At 50.1% G+C, this 10606-nt stretch overlaps 1 non-coding gene across 1 annotated transcript; it reads right to left on the bottom strand.

Moving 5' to 3' along the window:
- Nucleotides 1-9942: 9942 nt before the first annotated feature.
- Nucleotides 9943-10013, bottom strand: TRNAG-UCC (transfer RNA glycine (anticodon UCC)). The gene has a single exon. It is a non-coding gene; the product is annotated as a tRNA-Gly (tRNA).
- Between the last annotated feature and the right edge of the window lie 593 nt (nucleotides 10014-10606).

The raw sequence follows: 10606 nt of genomic DNA, 5'->3' as shown, positions 1-10606 counted from the left end.
GGCCTTTTTTCTGAGGCATCTCCAGGGTGGGTTCAAATCTCCAACCTTTTGGTTAGCAGCCAAAGGCATCCATCATTTGCACCACCCAGGGACTCTAACCATCCCAACCCATTGCCATTGAGTCAATTCCAGCTCATAGCGACCCTCTAGGACAGAGTAGAATTGCCCCATAGGGTTTCCAAGGCTTTAATATTTATGGAAACAGACTGCCACATACTTCTCCTGCAGAGTGGCTGGTGGGTTCTAACTGCTGAACTTCTGGTTAGCAGCCGAGTGCTTAACCACTGTGCCACTAGGGCTCCTAACCCCCTAACCATACCAAAAAAACCAAGCCCATTGCCACTGAGTCAATTCCGGCTCATAGCGGCCCTGTAGGACAGGGTAGAACTGCCCCATAGAGTTTCCAAGGGGCAGCTGGTGGATTTGAACTGCGGACCTTTTAGTTAGCAGCCTTACCACTCAACCACTACACCACCAGCGTTTCCTTAGCTGGTATTTATTGAGCACTTACTATATGCCCAGAAGTGATGTAGGTAGTTCGACTTTATCCCCACTTAACATGACGAAAGCGAGAGTGGGCCAGGCTAAATTATTTGGCCCAATGGGTCAGGGCAGGAAACCCTGGTGGCGTAGTGGTTAAGTGCTAAGGCTGCTAACCAAAGGATTGGCAGTTTGAATCCACCAGGCTCTCCTTGGAAACTCTATGGGGCAGTTCTACTCTGCCCCATAAGGTCGCTATGAGTCGGAATCGACTCCGCGACACTGGGTTTTTGGTTTGGTCAGGGCAGGGCCAGGTTTTAAGCCAGGTAGCTGGGCTGAGCTCCAAACTCTAATCACAAACTCTGCGGCCACCCAGCTTTCCTCGGGGTAGGTGGTGAGGCTCTTTCCCTTGCCCTTCAGAGTTAAGGGGGCACCTCCTGCCTATACACACCCCTATGTGTAAACCAGGAAAAGCGAGGCCCAGAAAGAAAGAGCGTGGCGCCCCAGCGTCCCACTGCGCAGCCCAGCCTGAAACTCAGGTTGCAAGCCGCCTTTGCCGTCACTACTGCCTCCTGGCAAGGCCACTGGCTGGGTAATTAGCTGCGACTGATTAGCGCTGATTGCGACCCCCTGCGGGGCGGACAAGAGGGCCTGCCCTGGGGCTGGGGCTAGGGCGAGGGGGAGTGCTAGGGAGCTGGGGGCACTGCATCCCTTCTCATCCTCCGGGTCCCTCACCCCACCCGCTCTGCCTGGGGCTGGCTGCTGTGGGCCACTGAGTCTGCCAGTATTGGGCCAAGAATCTAGGGCAAATACACTTTAACCCAAAGCTGGGAAACTGAGGCTAAATTGAGCGGGCTTCGGAAGCCAGAACACAGGCATTCTAATCCCGGCTTTGCCACTTACACTAGCTGTGTGACCTTAGGCAAGTTACTTAACCTCTCTGAGCCTTCATTTCATCATCCATAATATGGGTTGTCATGAAGATAAAGTAAGATTCTGCAGGAAACGCACCTGACAGGAAGTAAGCGCTCAAGAAACATCCTTGTTGTTATTATTGTCCAAGTCTCTCAAAGTGGGGAAAGTGACTCAGTGGCTTTTAAACAAGAGACTGGATGGCTAAAGACTGCAGGAGAAAGCTCTGCCATAGGGGCTCAGGGACAGTGTGGGTGGTCCTTTATCCCACCCTAAAGCAAGGCTGGAAACCCTGGTGGTGTAGTGGTTAAGTGCTGGCTGCTAACCATAAGGGTCCGCAGTTCGAATCCACCAGGTGCTGCTTGGAAACTCTATGGGGCAGTTCCACTCTGTCCTATAGGGTTGCTATGAGTCGGAATCGACTTGACGGCCGCAGGTTTGTTTTTTTTTTGGTTTATAGCGAGGCTGCTAACCAAAAGGTTGGCAGTTCGAATCCACCAGCCTCTAGCTGGAAACCCTATGGGGCACTTCTACTCTGTCTTATAGGCTCACCGTGAGTCAGAATCAACAGGACAGCAACAGGTGTGGTTTTGGGGGTATAGCGAGGTCCCAGGTGAAGTCATTGACTCTTCAGGTGAATCCCCTTTCCACTGAGGAACTGTGGGCAGGGAGTGGGGTGCCTTGCACAGATGACGCATCCAGGGGGCTGCAGAGCTTAGACTCTAACCTGGGCCACTCTGACCCCAAACCTCCAGGCAGCTGAGGGGCCAGGCTGAAGCCCCCCTCCCAGTGAGCCAAGGCACCTGGACCCGGCACCCTGCCTGTCCAGGCCCTGCCAAGAGTGGGAACAGGCTAAACTGAGCAGGGAGGATTTAATGGAGGAAGCTAATCAGGGAATCCTAGAGAGAACGCCAGACAAGATCCAATTAAAATGCCAGCCTCTGCGAGTTCCCTGTTTTAATTTTCCACAAATTAGCTTAAAAGGGGGGACGGAAATGAAGATATTAGTTTTGTTTTATTTTTTTAGAGCCAAGAGGGAAAATCCTTTGAGGATTATATTACTTGTTTCTCTTTAAAAAATAAAATCCCTCTCAGCTAGGGGATTGGGTTCTGGCTCTGCCCCTCTCAGAGGCAATTTTCAGGGCCTTTTCTCTTAGAGTGGGGGCATGGTCGACGACTGACCTAGGGCCATAGAGTTGATTCATAGCAACCCCATAGAACAGAGTAGAACTGCTTCATAGGGTTTCTGAGGCTGTAATCTTTATGGAAGCAGACTGCCACATCTTTCTCTCACGAGGAGGCTGGTGGCTTCTAACAGCCGACCTTTTGGTTAGTAGGTTAGCAGCCGAGAACTTAACCACCGCACCAGCAGGGCTCCCTTGGGACATAGGGACAGAGTACCCTCTGCATAATGTTGTTTGCTGTCAAGTCGATGCCAACTCACAGTGACCCCATGTGACAAGAACAGAACTGTCCCACAGAGTTTTCTAGGCTGTAATCTTTATGGCAGCAGATCGCCAGGTCTTTCTCCTGTGGAGCAGCTGGTTGGATTTGAACTGCCAAACTTTCAGTTAGCAGCCAAGTGCTTAACCATCATGCCACTAGGGCTCCTTCCCTGCGTAATATAAAGCACCATTTCCTGAATGTGCAGTTACTGTGTACCTTCCAACCTCACAACTCTCCAGGGCAGCTGCCTTGCGTCTGTTTACATGTAATAGGCTCAGAGAGGTGAAATGATTTGCCCGAGATCACACAGCTGGGAAGCGGCAGGGCCTGGTTACAATGTCTGTGTTCTCCCCGGGGTAGCCAGGCTCTTGTGCAGACCAAGGCCCTGGTCCAGAACTCATCCCCACTCCCTGCTCCCCGCTCCCACCCCCTAATGGGGAGGCAGGCAGGCTCCAGCAGGCTCAGCAGGAGATTATTAATATACCAGAGGCCCCTCAGACTTCCTGGGCCTTCACTCAAGGTGGGGTAGTCCCCTCTTCTGGCTTCTCCAGGGTGGCAGTGATTTCAGTACCCCCATCACAGGAGCTGGGTCTCAGTTTGCCCTTGGGCACCCATGGCTGGGACCCAGACCATTCATCACTGTCTCCTGCAAAGGCCACCTCCCGGCCCCCTCCACCTGCAGTGACTGGCCCTGGCAGCCAATGCCCTTGATCTCACCACAGTGTCCTCGGCTCCTACACCCCCAATCCTCCTGTCTCCTGGAAATAATTCATTTTGCCATGTGGAAACAATGCAAGCTCAGGGACAACACGCCCTCCCAGCCTCCCGCTCCCTAAGCCCCAAAGCCTGAGGGTACTCCCAAGCTCTGCTCCAAATCATGGGGAGGAACCTGGCAGAGGCTAAGTTCCCATCCCTCTGGGCTGTGTGCTTTTGGACAACTGGCTTAGCCTCTCTGAGCCTCTGTTTCCTCATCTGCAGAATGGGTATAATAAAATCTAGCTTGAAAAGTTGTGGTGAGGTTTCGATGGACCCGTGGGCACGTCAGTCCTCCCACACAGAGGATGCTGGGTAAATCCTGCTTCCTTCCAAGAACTGGGAGTCAAAGGACAGCTGGGATGGGAACCCCACATGGAGGAAGAGACAGGAGAGGGCTGAAAAGATGAAGCAAGTCTTCCCTTTAATGAAGTTCCAAGTCCCCCTAAAGGGAGATAAATGAGGCATTAGGGAGCCAGGTGACAGATGAAAATATCTCCACCGCCTCCCTGGCTCAGGAGGCAGAGCTTGGAGTCACCGGGCCAGTGGCCCAAGCCAGGGCTGACCTGAAACTTGCCAGGTTGGTGATGGTGAAGTGGCTTTCCTGTACCTGGCTGGGAGCCGGAGCCTGCAGCGGCCCCCAAGGCTGGGTACGAGCTTCTTGAGGGGGACGACTGAATCTGAGGGTGACCCCTAGGTCTGGGTGGTAGCCCGAGGCTCAAGGTGCCCAAGCTAAGGCTTGAGGTCCAGTTTGGGGAGAAGTCTGAATCTGGGGTTCTGCTAAATCTGTGTGTAAGCCATTGTTTGGGGGTGTCTGTACTAGACAGTGAACTCTGAATTGGGAGCCAACTCTGGCTGGAAGGTTGGGGGTCTGCAGATCATCCACATTTGGGGTTATCAAACAGAGATGAACCCCAAGTTTGTCCTTGAGCCCACAGACCTTGCCAGTTCTGGGAGCCGTCAGAACTTGAGCTGAACTCTGAATTTGGGGTGACTTTAAGAGTGAACCCCAAAATCTTGGGGTGTCTGTGACCTCAGAAAAGAGGCTCATCTGAATCTGAATGTGAACCCCACATCTGAGGGGTGGTGTCTATTTGGAGACCCTGCATGTGAGGGTCCACACCAACACTGGGGTGTGTCTGCAAAGGAGCCGAGTAACTCAGGCAGTGAGTGGGGAGTCCCGGGTGGATTGTGGGCAGCAAGAGGAGCCCACCCAGTTCTCCATTCCTTTCTTCATCCTGCAGCCCTCTTTCAGCATAGGCAGCCCTCATCCCCTTGATCCCCTCCCTTACCTCCATCCTGCCTCCCTCCCTCACTGTACCTGTGCCCTGAATTGCTGGCTCTCCAAAAACTGTTGCTGAACCCCAAGTCTCAGGCACATCCACATGCCTTCCCTAAGGTGAGGGGGATCAAGAGATAGGGGGAGAGAGAACTCATCATCCCCTCCTCCCACTACGGCAAATCCTCCCCAAATCGCCCTTCAGGGCCCTGGAAAGGCAGATCCAATTCTTGGGGCGCTTAGAGGTCTGCTGCCTTATCTAACTCTCTGGAACAAGCATTTTGCATTTATTCCCCCAGATGTGTTGCCGAATTGCGTTCCAGCCCATGGCTCCCAGCCATCTGCAGAGAGAAATCCAGTTAGACCTTGTATAATAAGTTCCTGACAATCTTGCCGGGGACGCTGGGTCATAAAAGTCTCCTGGTTTTATCGCCAGTAACAGACACAGAGTGAAATTAAGTTGTCTTATCAAATTTAGATAATATATATCCCTCTAGAGTAGAAGGCTCTACACGTGGCTTTCGTGGTATGAGTTCAAGATTGGGGACCGGAATGAGGGGGCTGTTTCTGAGGATATGGCGGGGGTGGGGACCATCCTGGAGAGCCTGGCAGGACTGGTCAGCAGGAGGACTAGGTCACTGGCATCTGAAGTGACAGTGTCATCGAGGCCTGGATTTGAGACCCAGCTCTGTCATTTCCACACTGGGTGAAATTGGACAATTCACTTTGCTTCTGAGGACCTCGGTTTCCTCATCTGTAAAGTGGGCATGACAATGATAGTGCCTGCCTGCTGGGTTGTTATAAGATTTAAACGAGAAGCTACATGCAGCAGGATTAGCTCAGTGCTTGGTATATAGTGAGCTCTCAATACAGGTTGTCTGTAATGTGGGGGTGAGGAAAAGAAGCAAGAGCTGGACACTAACATTATCCAGTCCACTCTCTTCCCATTTTACAGAAGGGGAAACTGAAGCCCAGAAAAAGGAAGTAAGTAGGCAACGGTCTCACAGCAGACTGAATCCCCAAGGCATTCCTCAGAGCTAAGCCATCCCAACTATCTCTTACCCCAACTTGGGTCTCCTACAAGGGGCTGGAAGTTGCCTCTTTCCTGCCTTGGCCTCCGTCCTGACATTAAATGCCTTGCCATGGGGAATGTTCATACCTGGTAGGAAGTCCTTTGCCTGGGGAATGGAATTCCAGAACATTCCCAGGGCCAGGCTTCCACAGGTTTGCTCAGCTGGTCCTAGGAAACTTGTTCCACTGTCCCAGAGGGGGATGTCACTCCCCAAACCAGTATCTGCCTGATGGGATTGACCTGCCTTTTTCCCGTAGTTGGGATCCTCCCTGTGGCAACCTCACACTTTGGCTTGTATACCTCTAGTGATGCAGAGCTCACTGACTGCCTTACCAGGCAATAGTTCTAGTCACTCAGCCTGCACCTAAGACAACCCCACGTCTTTTGACTTTGAAGCTAAAACTCATTCTAGAAGTACACCCTGCCACCGCAACTTTCTTTAGCACAAGCCTGAGTGTGTGATGCGTTGGTGGATTTCTCTGTGTGTATTCCATACTGTGAGTTCTGAGGGGAGAGGACGCTGAGCTGGTACAACTCTGTGTCCCCAGGTGACAGGACCTGGCACATAGTAGGCACTCAAATAATAACAATGACTAACCCATATTGAGCATTTACTATGTGTCAGGCGTCAGTTGCATGGATCAACTCATTTAATCTTTATAATAATCCTAAGATGTCAGCAGTATCTCCAGTTTACAGAGAGGAAACCTTACGCACAGAGAGGTGAGTAACTTGCCCAAGGTCACACAGCCAGTACACGGTGGAGACGGGATTTGAATGTAGTCAGCGTGTGTCCAGAGGGGTCACTCTTACCTCCCAGGTATTCCTACAGATTATTTGGAATGACAGATGGGAAAGAATAACACAGACTGAGGTATATCCACCTCTTCCTAGTAGACTGGGCTCCTGAGGGGCAGGAAACGTGCCAATCTCCTCTCTTTCCCCCATTTCCTAACACAGTGCTTAGCAAATATCAGGTGCGCATTAAATGTTTGTTAAATGAATGCTTGCTTATTACAGACACGCATTAGGAGAAGGGGCCTCCCCCTGGGCAGGCACAGCCCTGTACATATGGCTCAGCATGCTAATTGGCATATTGTGCAAAGAAAAAAAACTGCTGCTTCCACGGGGGTGATGCAGCCCTGTGCCAGAGGTCCCAGCATGGCAGGTGGAGCCCCAGCCTCTCTGGGGCTCACCGTTGTTCAGGGCACAACCGAAAGAACTTTCCACAGAAGTCTGGCTCTGGCCCCCTGGAGCCCAGTACTGAGCCTGAACACGCAATAGGCATCATAAGTGTTTGTTGAATGACTATTTGTCCGTTTTTGCCCCTCTCCTACCCTGTTTCACCCGCAGCCAGTCTAAGCCTCAGGAGAGCGATTGGTGGAAGAGCCACCAGCTGGGTGTGATGGGGCCATGGTACTGATGGGGGAGTGTGCAGACATAACAGGGACAGGCAGGGTCAGGCATAATTGGTAAATATTTGTCTGTCTAATCAGAGGGCCTTTTAATTAGCAATTTCATCCTTGCAACTGGTTTATTTATTTATTTACTTTCTGCGGGAAGTCAATTAAACGTAACAGATGGAGGAGAACATGGGGGTTTCCTTGTCTCCCACCATCTGTCCCATCCCACCACCACCACCACTCGCTGCACCCACACCTCATTGGTGGAGCTGTCTACCAGTCACCAAAGGAGGGCGAGACCTCAAGACCTGATGAGCCAGGGCAAGGTCCCTGATCCCCAGAAAGCCCTCCTTGGTGCTCAAGGTCTCCCTGGCCATCCCACACATCCAGGCTGAATCTATCGGCCCTGCCTGTGACTGCCTGGCCCTAAGACCCTTTAACAGCTGGGCATCTCCTCTTCCTACCAGTCTGGGAGCCAGCAGTGTGGAGCCTGGATGCCCTTGTTTGAGTCCCCACTGCATGCCTGCCTGAGGCCTCCAATCAGAAAAGCCTTTGCTTGGCTCAGCAAACCTTTATTGAGTGTCTGCTGTATGCCAGACCATGTATTGGGCACTGAGAGCATAAATCAGCTCATCCTTGCCCTTCAGGAATTCATAGCCCATTGAGGGCTGTATTTACTTATTCTTTAAATATTTATCAAGCAGCTTGTGTATGCCAGGCTCTGGTCTAGGCCTTGAGGACACAAAGATGAATCCAACAGGTTAACTGACTTTATATAACTCAGTGAAGCCTAAAAGACAGGTAGGTAAGTTCCCACACATTTTTTTTCTGGGGTGCCTGCGTGAGTCAGCAGCAATAAACAATAAACCAATAAACAGCACAAAGTCTGTGTCCTCATGGAGCTTACATTCTAGTGGCAGAGATAGACAATGGTGGATGTATAATGTCAGGCGTGATCAGGAATTGAAAAACATAATAACCATCATCTGTGGAATATGAAATCTAATTGAGTTCTGAAAAAATCCAGAGACCTTGGCATGGTTTACAAGGCCCCTGATTACCAGGAACCTCTTTTCTTTCTAGGATCATTTCTTACTTCTTCCCACCTACTGGGCTACCTTCCAGCCACACCTTCTGATGATTCCTCCCACCTGCCGTGCTCTGTCTTGAGGCCTTTGCCCACTCTGTTCCTTCAGCCTGCAACACTCTTCCCCCTGTTCTTTCCCAGCTGAAATGTCCCTTTCCAGGGAAACCTCTTCCAACCACTCAGGCTGTGTTAGGTCCTTCCACTGCAGCTCCACAGCCCCAGTGCTCCTGCAACCCAGGACACTTCTCCCAGTTTGGTCATTGCAGGATACTCCTTGGTCTCTTCCAACCTGCCTGGGAACCAGACAATGTCTATCTTGCTCCTCCACACTGTATCCCCAGTACAAGGAACAGCGCCCAGCGCACCTCATCACCCATCAACCCCACTGACATTGGCTAGATTGAATCAGGTGGAGAAAAGGAAAAAGGGCATTCCAGGCAAGAGCCGAACTTTGCAAAGACAAGGTAGCTTGAAAGGTTCCTCCTAAGTGTTTTAGGATCAAGGAGCCATCCAATGTGGCCACATTAAAGAGAGGGGCAGGACATGAAGCTAGAGTTAAGCACAGGCTTTGAACGCTACGCTAGGATGTCTAGCCTTTATCCTTTTAAGCCACCTTCAATCATTCACATTCCTTTTCCGTGACTTTGCCATAGATCCATGGGTCCCTGTACTATTATTGGCTTTTTTTTCCTTTAGATTATTACCTAAAAAGTAATTTTTTGCTTTTTTTAATAACAGCTTTATTGAGATGTAATTCACAGAGCATGCAGTTCGTTCTTTTAAAGTATACAGTTCAACCCCAAAAAATCCCATACCCACTATCAGTCATTCCCTCTTCTCCCTTATTTTAGCTATTCTAGTGTGTGTGAAGTGGTATTTCATTCAGATTTTGATTTGCATTCCCTAACGACTACTAATATTAAGCATCTTTTCATGGGCTAATTGGCCATTTGTATGTCTTCTTTTGGAGACTTGTCTATTCAAATCCTGTGCCCATGTTTTAATTGTTATTTGTCTTTTTATTGCTGAGTTGTAAGAGTCCTTTTTGTACACTGGATACAAGTCCCTTATCAGATCTTTTTCACTTTATTTTCAAAAGGAAACTTTATATCACTATCTAAATTGAAAAAACAGTGACACCTGTCCTGAATCAAAGGTAATTATAAAATGTCTGTAATTCATTAATTCAATCAACAAATACTTAATGACCATTTCCTATTTTCCGGGTACCGTTCTTGGTACTGGGGATACAGCAATGAACAAGATAGGTCGTTGTTGTTAGCTGCCATCAACTTGGGCCCCAACTCATGGCGATCCCATGCACAAAGGAACAAAATGCTGCCCACTTCTGCACCGTCCCCATGATAGGCTGCAGACCGGATCATTATGGCCCATAGTGATTTTTGAAAGTAGATCATTTTCTTCCCAGTCCTTCTTAGTCTGGAGGCTGTTCAGCAACATACCGACATGCAAACCTCCCCTGACACATGGCTGGTGGCTGTGCGTGAGGTGCACTGGCCAGGAATTGAACCTGGGCCTCCTGCATGGAAGGCAGAAATCCTACCACTGAATCACCACTGCCCCCAAATAAGACAGATAAAGTTCCTGAACATGGAGTTTACAATTAAATGGAGGAAAAGCAAAACCAAACAAAGGAAACAAATCGGAATGTTAGAATGTGGTACATCTTCTACAGAGGGCCAGATGAGGGGGATGACTTAGTGTCTGGAGGTTACTTTATAATTGGATGGTCAGGGAAGGCCTCTCCAAGGAGGTGACACTGAAGTGAACAGCTAACGGATGAGAAGGTGCCAAGCAAGTGAAGATCAAGGGGGAGAGAATCCTGGACAGAGGGAAGAAAGTGGAACTCAGTTTAGTGTGTCCAAGGAACAAAAAGAGGGCAGTGTGGCTGGCGCAGAGTGGGCAAGGGGGAGCTCATATGGGCTGGAGTGGGAGAAACAGGAGCCCAGTCACATGAGCCTTGTAAACCAGAGTAAATCACTTGGATTTTGTCATAAGCACAAGGGAATGCCTCCGAGAGTTTTAAGCAGTGGAGTGACATAATCTGATGAACGTTTTCAAAAGACTCTCCGCTGCTGTGTGGTGGATGGATTGCGGGAGCACAAAGGTGGATGCAGTGAGACCAGTGCAAAGGCTACTGCTACGTGCAGGTG

This window comes from Loxodonta africana, chromosome 24 (assembly GCF_030014295.1).
Source record: "Loxodonta africana isolate mLoxAfr1 chromosome 24, mLoxAfr1.hap2, whole genome shotgun sequence".
NCBI classification, from domain to species: Eukaryota; Metazoa; Chordata; class Mammalia; order Proboscidea; family Elephantidae; genus Loxodonta; species Loxodonta africana.
Note: the sequence above shows the minus strand (reverse complement) of the source record. Positions and strands in the feature narration are given on the sequence as shown.